Source organism: Chelonia mydas, chromosome 13, assembly GCF_015237465.2.
Source record: "Chelonia mydas isolate rCheMyd1 chromosome 13, rCheMyd1.pri.v2, whole genome shotgun sequence".
Taxonomy (NCBI): domain Eukaryota; kingdom Metazoa; phylum Chordata; order Testudines; family Cheloniidae; genus Chelonia; species Chelonia mydas.
In genome coordinates this window covers 3195330-3208282 of record NC_051253.2, presented here as the reverse complement: position 1 = coordinate 3208282, position 12953 = coordinate 3195330, and positions in this window count along the sequence as shown.

Below are 12953 nucleotides of genomic sequence, written 5' to 3'. Positions count from 1 at the left end.
TAGATAGCAAGTCTGAAAAGTCGGGATGGGGGTGGGAGGTAATTGGCTCATATATAAGATATAGCCCCGAATATCAAGACTGTCCCTATAAAACTGGGACATCTGGTCACCCTCAGTCCTCACACCGTAAACTTCTCCTAGCAGCACCAGATGCCTTCTAGCAATCCAACTCATTTCTGTGATTCTGGAAAATTAGGTTTTATTGTCTATATAAATAAATATATTATATAGATATATGAAATATAGAAATTTATTTCTAGAAAATCAATGTATTTAAAATGTCTCTCACTATATATATTTTTTTTTCTTATGCTAGTTTAAAATAAGAATTTTGGTTTTAAATAAAAGTATTGTACATTGCAATTTGTGGTTCAAACTTTGATGATGACAGGGTTGTAATAGCCATGTATTTAGGGCACTGGCAACACGTTGCTAGTTTTTTGTCATACAAAAGGTTAGCTAACCAATGCCAACCCTTTCCTATGCCTCGTGTGTCATTTTTACTACTGACCACGAGGTGTCGCCGTCAAGTAAGGAATGGCTAGTACTATTTCCTGCTTACTTATAAATATAGATATTCTTGAGATTTAACAGTTACTTTCCCACGAGGATGCACCATTCAAAGGCATCAAGGAGTCTAATAACTTGGGTTTATGTATCACCCTGCATTGCCTCCGAAAGGGCAGCTGGTTGGTTTGTTTACTAGTAAATAAATATATTAAACCCTCCAGCGTGTGCGTCATGTCTTTGCTCACTGACACCGACCAGGACTTCGAGAATCCATTTTTATATTGCAGGTTGTTTGCTTCACATCATGGGTGCATGTTCCCCATTCCCTAAGGGGGCAGTGGGGCCAAGGGCAGTGGGCTGAGCAGAGATGGGGGGGCCACTCCTGGCTCTGCCACTAATTTGCTTGGCCAAATTACGCACAGTATCCCAACCCCAAACAAGCAAAATCATGAGAGTGGCTTCAAAATCAGGATTCTTTTTCAATATACATTCTGGAACCTTTTCATTTGCCTTCTGGATTTTCAGCCTTAAATCTCAGGCCTTTTTCTGCAGCCACAAGGGCTAGACACTTCAACAAGGAAGGAAATGCAACCTGAGGGCCCCACACAGTCACCTGATTCTAGGAGTTGGGCTTTGAAGAAAAACAACAAATACAGTTTTTCCAAGGTGGATTCTCCATCACCAGCAATTGTTCAATCTAGTTTGGCCGGCTGTCAAAGAGATCTGTGCTAGGCATTTTTTCAGGGCAGGTCCCTGGCCTGTGTTGTAGAGAAGGTCAGACTAGAAGACCACAGTGCTCCCTTTTGGCCTTGGAATCGACACATCGATCGCGGGACTTGCAATAAAATCATGAGAAGTGTGTTTAACTGAGCTAGGATGGTCCTATGCAAAACCCTATGAGACCACTGAACAAAGAGGGCAACATACACATGTCGTCCTATAAGAACAGTGAACGTTTACATTGAGGTAGAGTCCCGGTTGGGGCCCGAAAGTGCTAGGTGATGTACAAACATAGCCAGTGCCAGCCCCAAAGCACTTCCTATCAAAAAGGCAAGAGACGCAAGGGGAATGAAACAAGCCGCAGGGCAGAGGGCGGGATGGAAGGACGGCTGGCGAACAGAAACAATCGGCTGTTGTAACACAGTCCAGCTGTGTGCAGTCGATGGCGGTAAGGATCACTACTGTAGTCATGACGATGATTGCAGCCCTGGTGGGGGGAAGAGACCAGAGTATCTGAGCAGCTGTCGCCCCCTTCCCGTCAGGACTGCCTGCAGAGAGAGGGATAGCTGGCGAGGCAAGCTCCCGCCCCAAGCGCTACCCCAGCAGCCAGTGCTGCTACAGGAACCCCTGGGAGGAAAGGGCCTTGCCTAGCTGTGGGATCGATCCCCCACCCGCATTGCTAGCCCCACATTAGGAGAAAGACACTAGACCCCTGTCAGGAACAGCTGTGAAGCTCTGCCATCGCTACCATGGGGCCTACACTGGTTTGTGTCAGAGGATGGACTTAGCAGCTCTGGGTTTCCAACCCCCCAGCTCCAGCTGCCATGTTATTCCCACATTACCCTGCAGCCCGACAAGGCCTGCCCCTGCGACAGACAGGCCAGCTGCAGGACAAAGTGTGAAAACATTTTCCTCCCCCACGTGACCCAACAGCTCCCAAACCAGGAGGCAAATGAAAAGAACCCAGCGTTTATTTCTCCTCAAGCTCTTGACCTTTAAGCCTCTCTCATGAGGGGGCAGGGGGCTACCTCAAGATTTTTGAGCACTTGGGGTTGGCAGTCCCGCAGTGTCCCGTCTTGGCTGCCTCGCTGGGAGAGAGACATACCTAAAATGGAATAGCTCCAGAGAAGGGCATGGAAAACAGTGGTTTGGTGTATGAGACACACCAGACAAGGGTTGCAAAGGCCAGGGTTGCTAAGCCTGGCAAGGAGAAGAGGTAGAGGGCACTCAGGCTGATATATCTGAGCTGATGCTGGGCCTAGTGGAGCCTGATCGGTCCCCCATTTCTACAATGCCCCAGAACACGGGAACAAGCGAGCCCTCGATGAAAGTAATGGCCCAATAAAGGGAATCCTTTTTCACCCAGCCCACAGTTCACAGCTGCTGGAGGTCAGGGAAACCAATACTGTGTCTGGGTGGGTAATTTTATCAGCAATAAAAACCTCTGTAGTTAAGGGGCATGAAATCTCCTGCATCAAGGCACCAGCTGATCTCTGTGGTCCCATTGTGATCACGGATCACATTTGCCCCTCACTTAGCGACCTGAGCATGGCTAGTCACATCAGAGGCCATTTTCCCTTCCTCTGCAGCATCAGGTGAAAATGGCCAGTTCTAGAGATGGGCACAGATCGGCCCTTGGCACTGAACAGCCCCTGAACGCTGGGGAAATTCAGCGCCAGCCTCGCCTGACACATTGCTGCAGCGGGTTGAAGCAACCCTCTGATCCAAATCCTTTCTCCGCCCCTCCCCCCACCCCAAACTTTCCAGAAGTTCAGCTCTGGATCAGAGGAATGGTGTGGGCCGAACCTGTCTTTACTCTCGGTGGCCAGTTCCCTGGGGATTCCCCCTCCATGCTCAGTGCAACTGGTTACTTTTAACTGTGGCCTGGTTTGTTGCTTGGGAGACAAGGTGGGGCAGGGAATATCTTTTATTGGACCAGCTGCCTTGGTGAGACAAGCTTTCGAGCCACAGAGCTCAGCCTAGTTTGTTGTTTCACGCTCTGTGCCGGGGTCAGGGCCTGTTCCCTTTTGTTCCCTTTGCAGCCACCCAGACCCCTGTGCCAGGCCCCAGGCCCCAGCAGGCAGCAAAGCTCCAAGTAAAGCTAGTCAGGAATTTTCTGAAAGGGTCCGTTTCTACCAAGCACCTGATTCCAAAACATTCTAGAATTTTTTATTTTTTTTAATTGCTGCAAAGTCCCATTTTGACCATTTCAAAACGAAAAGTTGAGGTTTTTTGGCTGGACATGACTTTTCCTCTCAACACGTTCGTTAATTTTACACCCTCTTCCAGTGCCACTGTTCTATGACCTGCCAAAAGTCATTCACAGCACCTCCTGCTGGAGGAAAGCTGTGTTAGTGGTGAGATTGCCATTCCCCTCCAGTTACGATTGTGGCTAAATCAAAAACTCTCACAGAGAGACTGCGAGGCTGAGTTTACTAAGGACATTAAAGTATGATCCTTGGTTGGAAGGTTCCACACATTAACGGCCTTAATTGCTGGTATGTGTGGGAGTTGGACACCCTATTTAGCAGTCTGCGTTTGAAAACTGGGCTCTGAGGGCTAAATGCAGCTCTGGTGTAAGTGTGAATAACTTCATCTCAGATAATACAGTGGGCGCTTTATCACCCCAGGGCTCTGATCCTGAGGGTCAGGTCCTAAGCTGGGGGGTATAGGTCAGCGTCGCTACATGGACTGCAGCTGTCTCACCTGCATCAGCCAATATCCTGGGCACCACAATGGGGGCGGGTCTCAGGTGACCCAAGAAGGAAATAAACAGCGATAAAGGCAAGGTGCTTGTGTGAGGCTAAAGAAGACTGGCTGAAACTTCTCCCTCTGCCCCAGTCAGGGGCCCTGGCTTTTGGATGGTGTCCCTGATTTAAGAATATTCTTTATGCCTAAATGTTCCTTTCTGGTCTTTCCTGCCTTTTCAGTAAGGGAACTGGAGACATTCCCCCGCCTTGCTGCAAGGTGTTATCTGTTCCGCAGACTAACTTCAGCGCACAAGGAAGTACGGGGGAGGGTGCCCAGGTCTGACTAGCTACAGCCAGAGAAGTAGGAAGGTTTCACCATCAGCATCCAGGATGAATGGTCCCCACAGAGCAGTGGGAAAGGATTATGTTTGTTTTGCTTTTATGCTTCACGGAGCCCTTCCATCTCTCCCGAGCCAGCCTGCTAATCCAGCCTCTGGGTAGGAGAGCAGCAGCAGTGGTTAACCTAGAACAAGGATACACATAACTGCATTCAGTGGAACCGCTGGAGGGAATCCATGAGCTCTGGGAAAGGAGTCACCCTTCTGGGCTTTCAACTAGACCTGCCAAAAGGTGCAGGGAATTCACACCACGCGGGCCAACGTTTACACCAGCTAGGAAGTTTCCAAGGCATCAAAAGGGAATGGACAACAGAAGGGTCGCTTGTAAGAGCAATCATAATGCTAATCCCCCTCGCCCTTTGTGCTTCACTGTCACCTTAGAACGGTTCAGACAGCCTTGCATTCTGGCCAGCAGGGCACTCGGACTACACTCAGTCACACGCATGTGCGAGTGTAACTGAAACCACCATATGGCCTGGTGTTGTTTGCTGGGATAGAGAATTCTAGACGTGTCGGGCTGGAAGGGACCTCAAAATGTCACTGAGTCCTTCCCCAGGATCAAGGCAGGACCAAGCATACCTAGACCATTCCCGACAGGAGACTGTCCAACACCCAGTGACAGGGATTCCACAGCCTCCCTTGGAGACCTATTCCAGAGCTTCACCACCCTTAGAGTAAGAGATTTTTTCCTAATATCTCCCCTACCACTCCCGTGCTGCAGATGATGTTGCCATACTGCAAGCTTGTAGAGTAATATGCAAATGAGGCTTTCTCCATATTATGCCCCTTTGCATTTTATCCCCGGTTCAGGTAGGAAAAGCCCGACAGCCAACAACCTCTGTGTGTGAGAGGTTCCAGAGTAGCAGCCGTGTTAGTCTGTATTCGCAAAAAGAAAAGGAGTACTTGTGGCACCTTAGAGACGAACCAATTTATTTGAGCATAAGCTTTCGTGAGCTCATCAAGCTCATTTCGTACAGCTCAATGAAGTGAGCTGTAGCTCACGAAAGCTTATGCTCAAATAAATTGATTCGTCTCTAAGGTGCCACAAATACTCCTTTTCTTTTTGTGTGTGAGAGCGTGTTTGATGTGCAGCTTCTAAGCCATCCTGACTGTTCCTTGCGGGCCTGACCTCTGAGTGCAAATCTTTCCTCCAAATTCCCTTCTGCTACTATAACCCCGCAGATTCCTTCAGGCTGTTTTCCATGCGCTTTCCTCGAGAATGTGTTGCAGAAAGCAAGAGAGTTTTCTCTTCCTACAGCTCCCAATGCAGAGCCGAGAGGAACAGTGAACCCAAATATCCCCCATGGGGCACGTGAATGAAGCTGGTGAGGATGCTCTGCTAGCCAGCTGGACTGTGCAAGGCCGACAGGATGGGTCAGGCAGTGTCTTGTCTTGACATATTTCTGGAAATATTCCTGGTAGCATTCGAGCCTTGAACAACCCCTGCTGCTAACACAGGCCATGTAACAGGAAATCTTTGACTCCAGCATTTTTTTTCCTTTCTGTTGCAATCTCTGTTGACAGATTAGATGCCTAGGGCCAAGTCTGCTCCATTTCGCACACATCCTCGCTGGAGCCCCCGGGGGAGTTCAGGTGCAGTTGGGAGAAGAATTGAAGTCCAGGGGGGGTGATGATGCAGCATTTGGCTCATTGTGTCCAAACCGGAGCAACCGTTAAAAGCTTTTCCTGCCCTTGATCTTTCTCAGCGTCACCTCCCTTTTGAAGGCAGAGAATTTCCCCGTGAGCTGAGGGAGCGACTCTGGAACAAGGAGTCGTAGCCCGCACACTCTTAGCCTTGCAGGCTAATTGTCACAAGAAGAAAGTCAAATAAGCCAACACAACCAGCAAGTCAACAGAAAACTCCCCAGCTTGGGGGTCACCCAGCCTTGTGTACAGATCCTGACCTTCCCAAAGACATTCCCCCTGGGGCCTCTTTGCACCCTGCCCCTGACTAACTGCAGGGGAAGAAGGAAGCTCAAGTCAAGTTCATCCCTTGGTGACCTGTGACTAGGCACCTCATCACAGTCATCTCTGGGGCCACGGTCCTGCAAACAGCCAGGCATGTGAATAGTCTCACTGAAGTCAAATGTATGACGTCGAGCCCAGGTGTTATTAGACCCTACGGACCTGCAGGGCACCATTTTGAGACACATTTGCTCAGAATAACCCTGATCATTGCTGTGCTTCCTTCCACAAAATGCACCTGCCTTCACTTTTGTTGTCCCTGTCTGACCTTAGGAACGGTGGCAGCAGCCGGTGCAGGTCCCCATTCTGTTCTCCTCAAAGTTGATGGGAGTTTCGCTGTTGACTGAAATGGGAGCTGGAGGCAGCCCATCAGGTGTTTTGGGGTTCAGACCCTGTGACAGCCTGGATCTGCTGGGAGCTTTACATCTGGCTTGTTTTGGATTACCACATCCATTGCTTGGCCTGCACATTGTTTAATTTGGGAATGGATGGTTTCATGCACATGTCAATTCTCTGCCTATTTTCAGCCAATAAAATCCATCGATGTCCACAGGTTTGCCAGAGCACCAGTTCTAATGACACCAAAGGATGCCATCGGTTCTGCTCTTGCCCTGCATGTGTCCCCAGCGTTATGCCCATTTCCAGGACAGAACTGAGCCATCGTTCCCCAGCAAATGGACCCTCACCTATTTCCTGTCCTGAGGCTGCATATATTTCCTGTGCACAGCAGATGGCTTCGGTGGCATTTAAAGGATCGTCTCTCTCGGTTTGTAGCCTGGGAAGCACTAAATGGCTGCAGGGCCTGATTAATAACTGAAGTGAAACTCTGTTGTAGAACTCAGGCATAGCTCATAAGCCCAGCAGGTTCCAGGATGAATAATCCAACGCAACGGATGTCACAATTACTGAGCACGTCAACCCAGCAGAGAAGCCAAATGGAGCCAAATTGGATTTTGCCTAAATGCAGCATCTTGAATTAGTAACATTTAGGGTGATCACATGTCCCAGTTTTATAGGGACAGACCTGATAGTTGGGGCTTTGCCTTACAAAGGCACCTCTTACCGTCTACCCCGTCCCGATTTTTCACACTTGCTGTCTGGTCACCCTATTAACACTGGATATTTTGTTTCTCTGATTGAAACTAAGCTCTGAAAGAAGTTTATTGACGATGTGGGAGCCTGGGGTCGCTTTGGATAATATGCTCCAGTGCTTCCCAGTGGCAGATTGCAGAGACCTTCATGGTTAAGGTTAGAAGCCAAACAACAGCATCATGAGGTGGACGTTATCCACATGTGACGGATGGGGAAATAGGCGGGCGTGGGGGAAGGGGCTAGTTTTCACATTGCCCCCAGTTTGGAAGCAGAGGCACTGCTGCTGCCCGGTGCAGCCAGAGCTGCCAGAGGCGTGATACCCCTCAGACCTTGCGTGGCTGAGGCGCCCAGAGCCCTCAATGAGCAGCCTTCCCCTCACACCTGTGTCTGCCGGGCTTGGGATGAATCCGGCAACTGTTTGCATTGCTGAACATTTCGGGGGCCTCTGGATTTTATTTACTGGTCCATTCTGGCCCTTGTGCAGCTTGCTCCAGGTTTGCTGGGGGCAGAGACAGCCCCCTGCTTACACCCCACTCTGGGAGGGACACAGTCTCTGTTAGCTCTTCTTTTCAGCACGTCATTCTGAAAACACAGGCAGGAATGAGGCAAAACCAGTCGGCTTTAAGGCAGGGTGGGCACTCTGCCCTCGGCTGCCCCCTGGAACAAGGTCGTTATAGTTTTATAAAAGACACAGACTCTCCCAAAAAATCAGTGACATGCATGCTCTGAAGCTGACTCTTGACAGCTTGTGAAACGGTTATTAAAAGATCTGGAGCCAGATCCTGACCTCACTTACAGCAGGGTAAACAAGGCCTGACTCCCCGGAGGTGTAAAATGAGTGGATGTAAGGTCAGAATCAGACCTGCTGTCCAGCCCAACCCAAGTCGGTATGGGACTGGGGGAGAATTCCAGCCCTCCGCTGCTTTGAGGAACACCCATGAAATGGAGGACGCTGTTATCCAGCGCCACCCCAGGCCGATCCCCCGCTAGGCACAAAAATGCATATGCCCCTCTGTGTCTCATTTGGGTGCGCAATTACCATGACGACCGCAGGCGCACCCTGGATGTTCATGGCCATTTACGGATCTAGTGCATTATTGCGTGCGTTGCGTGCCAATTGGGTGCATGGGCTTGTGAGACGTAGACACTTATTTTAGATGGGTCTTAAAGAGTGTCTGAACACAAGTAGTTCAGAGGGGCCCAAGAGGTCAGACTCTAGGGAGAGAAAAAGGTGTTTAGGGAAGGGGTGCAGAAATAGGCCAGGCATAAGGAGAAAGTCTGGGCTGACGAGGACCCAATCCTGCACTCCTTACTCTGGCAAAATTCCCATTTGAAGCCCCTGGTCCAAATTCATCCCGTGGGAAACATCAGTGGGGATTCATCTGGCTCAAGGACATCAGGGAGCGTTTTGCCTGACAAAAGGCAGATCAGGGTCTGAGTGAAATGACAGGAATCCACAGAAACGGCCAAGCACTGAGACATGAGGCTGGTTTTTAAATCGGACCTCTCCCCCAGCGTCCTGCGACCAGAGGAGAATGACAAGTGGGTCGGGAAACCGGGGGCCCGATGCAGGTTAGGTGCACAGCGCTGCCGACACAAGCTGGGTCGCTGTGCGTGCAAATTACCCGCACTGCCCATCCACGGCGCCACGCCCTGAGATCTGTGCGTAAGGGCAGAGACAGCACATGCAGACCGGGCGTGCAATCCCACAGGTTTCTGCGGGGTTAGCCTCCCTGCAAACCTGGCCTGGGGTGTCAGATGAAAAGACAGAAGGAGATTAATGCCCCCCTCTCTCGACTGGGAGGTCTCAGTCCTTTGGTCCCTGCTTAGAGCCCCACTTGTCAGCTTGGCGCTGTAAGCGGCCTTTCGCCCCCTGGGGGATGTGGTTTAAAAATAACCTGGCGCTGACCGCAGCAGGTGTCATTAATCACACGCTGGACTCCACTGCCAGGCCTGGGGCGAGACAAGCACCCAGGCTTGGGCTATTTTAACTCCAGGGCCGATCTCAGGCGTGTTCGGGGAGCTGTGATGAGGTGTCGGCTGGTAACAAAGGATGCAGAGGAGCAGGTGTGCCAAGCTAGCCCCACGCTTCACTCTGCAGGCAGGCAGCCTGCTCTTAGTGTCCCTGGGGGGGTGACACCCACCCAGCTGGGCTGGCCAGCAGAGGCTGAGAGCAGGAATAAAGGGGAAGATACAGCATAATGCACAGAGGGCAGCAAACCCCACGAAACTGCAGTCTGCAAGAAGGAACCGCTGTGCTAAGCATCTTGGAGGGTGTGAGGGCCGGGGTAGGGGGTGGTGCGAACCCGGGATTTCATCTCCCTCTCTGCAGGATCTGCTCGTCTGCTCAGCAGAGTAAGGCAGGGACAGGGAGGCAAGGGATCGCTTCAGCGCGGCACCCTTTGCACAGGGATGGTGAGCTCCAAGCCCTTCGTGGGGGGCAGTGGGTAAGCCCTGGAGCTGAACCAAACCCTAGAGCTGGAAATCCTTCGGCTTGGGAGAAATTGCCACCAGGATGTGAACTTTGTGGCTAGAGTGAGCTGAACTGGACCCCTGCACCCCAGACACCCCTGAGTGAGACTCGGGGAGCTGTGATCCGAACGCAGAGCCACATGTCACAGCTAGGCCCCACCCCCACCCCTGGCTCTGCAATGAGCCAAACCAAAGCCCTGGCTCTGAGCTTCCCGGGACTTTGGGGAAATTCACGTCTGGATCCAGATCCAAACTTTGCAGCTGGGGCCTGTCTCTAGGCAGCAGAGGGGAGGAAGAGATTGCTCCATATGGGTTAGTGGGCGGAAGGGGGGCAGAGGCTCTGCAGCAGAGGAGACACACACCCCGCCCCCCACCCAGCAATGGCACTGGTGGAGGGTTACGTCCCAGTTGCAGAGCCAGCGAAGGAGGGATGACTCTAGCTGCTCCCAGCGCAGGGGAGGTCAAGTGTTTGCAATTCAAATATTTGTGTTTGCATTTTCGGTGGGCTTTTCTAGTGCCCCAGAGAGCGAGGGCTGGGGTCTGAGTAACGTGAAATCCAGCCCCCCCAGTACTGAGCAGCTGCCAGACGGTGCAATTGCTGCAAGGAGCCCAGATCTCGCCGTGTGGATCCGTCCGTGGCTCCCGGAGCCAAAAAGCCAACAGGGAGCCGAAAGCCGAGCCACGGAGGCCTAGCAGAGTCCGTAGGAGGCAGAGCCCCATTCATGGGCTGGCGGGCAGGCTGCAGCCACCTGGAATGATCCCTTGCACCTTTCAGTGCACCGGGCTTTCTGTGGCTGGAGAGCTCTGGGCAGGGATAGCGAGAGGCTGGGAATGGGCGGCCGGGGATGGGTCACTTGGTGACTATCTGTTCTGTTCATTCCCTCTGGGGCACCTGGCACTGGCCACTGTCGGGAGACAGGACACTGGGCTAGATGGAGCTTTGGTCTGACCCAGTCTGGCCATCATGGGCGGCGCGTGAAGCACTGGCTGGGGGAGGCTAGCCCCCAGCACCGCCACTTCCACGCTCCCTGGAACCCAGAGTCACCCCACCGCAGCTGCCACCCCACCCCAGGCTGGCTAGTGCCCACAGCCGCCACAGCCCCGGGAAGGTGGGCAGGGTGGCCCCAGTCCCTGGAGCCCAGGAGCACTGCCTGGGGGTGCAGGTGGAGTGTGGGGGGGGGACTGGGGCTGGAGTGTGGGCGGGGCCACACCTGCCTGTTTGGGGAGGCACAGCCTCCCCCAGCCTCCCCTACCTGCCCCCCACGATGGCTGTTCTTATCTTATGATCTGAGCCAGGGGGCTGGGGCGGGAGCGTGAGATCACTGCTCCCCAAGGCAGACTGGGGTCCCCACTACACAAACACCATCCGACGACAGCTCAGCTCATTCTCCTGCCGGACACAGAGAGCCTGGCCTGCTCGAAGTGCCACTGTGAAGACATCTCCCATTAGCAGAGGTCTGGGTCTGATGGCAGCAGGGAGGAGCCAAAACCACCCTCATACGCTCAGCGAGAAAGGAGGCGAGGGCTGGCCTGGTGAACAAAGGGACTTTACGCCACTTGGGCTACTGTTTCTGCCCGCCATGACCATCCCTGGGCAAGGGTGGCTGGGCACACGGGGCACTCTGCCAGTCACCTCAGGCCTGGGTCCTCTACGGCATGGCTCGTTAGTCTTCTACAGGGAATGGGCCAATCTCTCCCCTGGTGTAAATGGGCACAAATCCACTCACATCGCTGACGCGGCTTCTTCTTACAGCCCGGCTGGCTCTGGCCCATGGTTTGTGATTGCTCTGACCCACTGCAATGCGGCAGAGTTGCACCAGGGCGGGTGTATTTAATACCCAGGCAGAGCCTTGTGCCCTCCTGGCCAGGGGGCTCAGGAAATAGGCCCGTTGTTGTTTGACAAGCAGGGTGGGGATGAACGCAGCAGTGGTGTGGGGCAGGTGGGAGGGAGCAGTGAGCCAAGCAGCAGCATGTAACGAGGCACAGACCGGTCTCGGTGTAGCACGGAGGAGATTGTGGCAGACGGCGGCACAGACGGCTCTTGTCAGAGATCTGGGGTTGTGTCCCCCCTTCTCTGGCCTGGTGCTATAGCTAATTACTAGGGAGCATCAACGCCAGGGCCCCCCTCTCCTGCCCATCGGATAGTGCCCGTTAGGTGCCCTGGGTAATTTTCCCAGCAGTAATGCAAACAGCGCGCTAATGAGAGGAATTTGGCCCCCTGCCCTGCCACCCCATGTTTGTTTAAGGAGTGGTTTGAAAAGCCGTCGGGGGAGAAATGGACCTTGGAGAGGAGAGGAGAGGAGGGGGCGCGGGCGGGGGCAAGGGGAGGTATGATTGAAAGCTAGTGGGAAAGACACGTCAGGGAGCCAGGGAACCGGAGGGTGGCATTCCTCAAAGCAAGCTAGGAGGCTGCCCGTGTGGGCCTAGGTGCAAAGGAGAAGCCCTCATGACCTGGACCGAGGATCCCTGCAAGGGGCACTATCAGCCCTGGACAGGGCGTCTCACTCTGGCTCTGTCTACACTGCAGTCAGGAGGTTTGAGTGCAGGTCGGATGGACACAAGCTTTAATTGAATGTGTGCTCAGGGTCCCGGGCGGGTCTGGCCCCTGCCGCCACCCCTAGCGAAAGCAAAGCCAGCTCTGAACTGCCTGAACTGCAATCACACCTCCTGACTGCAGCATAGATGGACCCTCTCTCTCTGGCAAGACCGGCTGCCCAAAAGGGCTTACAATCTGCAAAGACATGACAAAGGAAGGGTTGCTATCCCCATTTCACAGACAGGGAATTGAGGCCCACAGAGCTTGCAGCAGGATTGCCAGGCATTTAGGAGAGTGAGCTAAGAGAAGGGCTGATGCATCCCCTGCAAATGCCTGGTATCGCTACAAATGGATCTGACTATGGGCAGAACCCGCTTTAGGGGCGGGAGAACAGAGCCCTTGTTGCCAACTTCCAGGGATGGCAAATCAAGATTGGGGGGGAGGGTGCAGAAATTTCCAGACTGCCGCTCGGAAGAGGGAGGGCGTGTGCCCTGGGCAGCAAACACCAGAATACCTAGGCCTAGTGCTGACAGTGGGCGTTTAGTACAAGACCAAGCACACAGGCTGGAG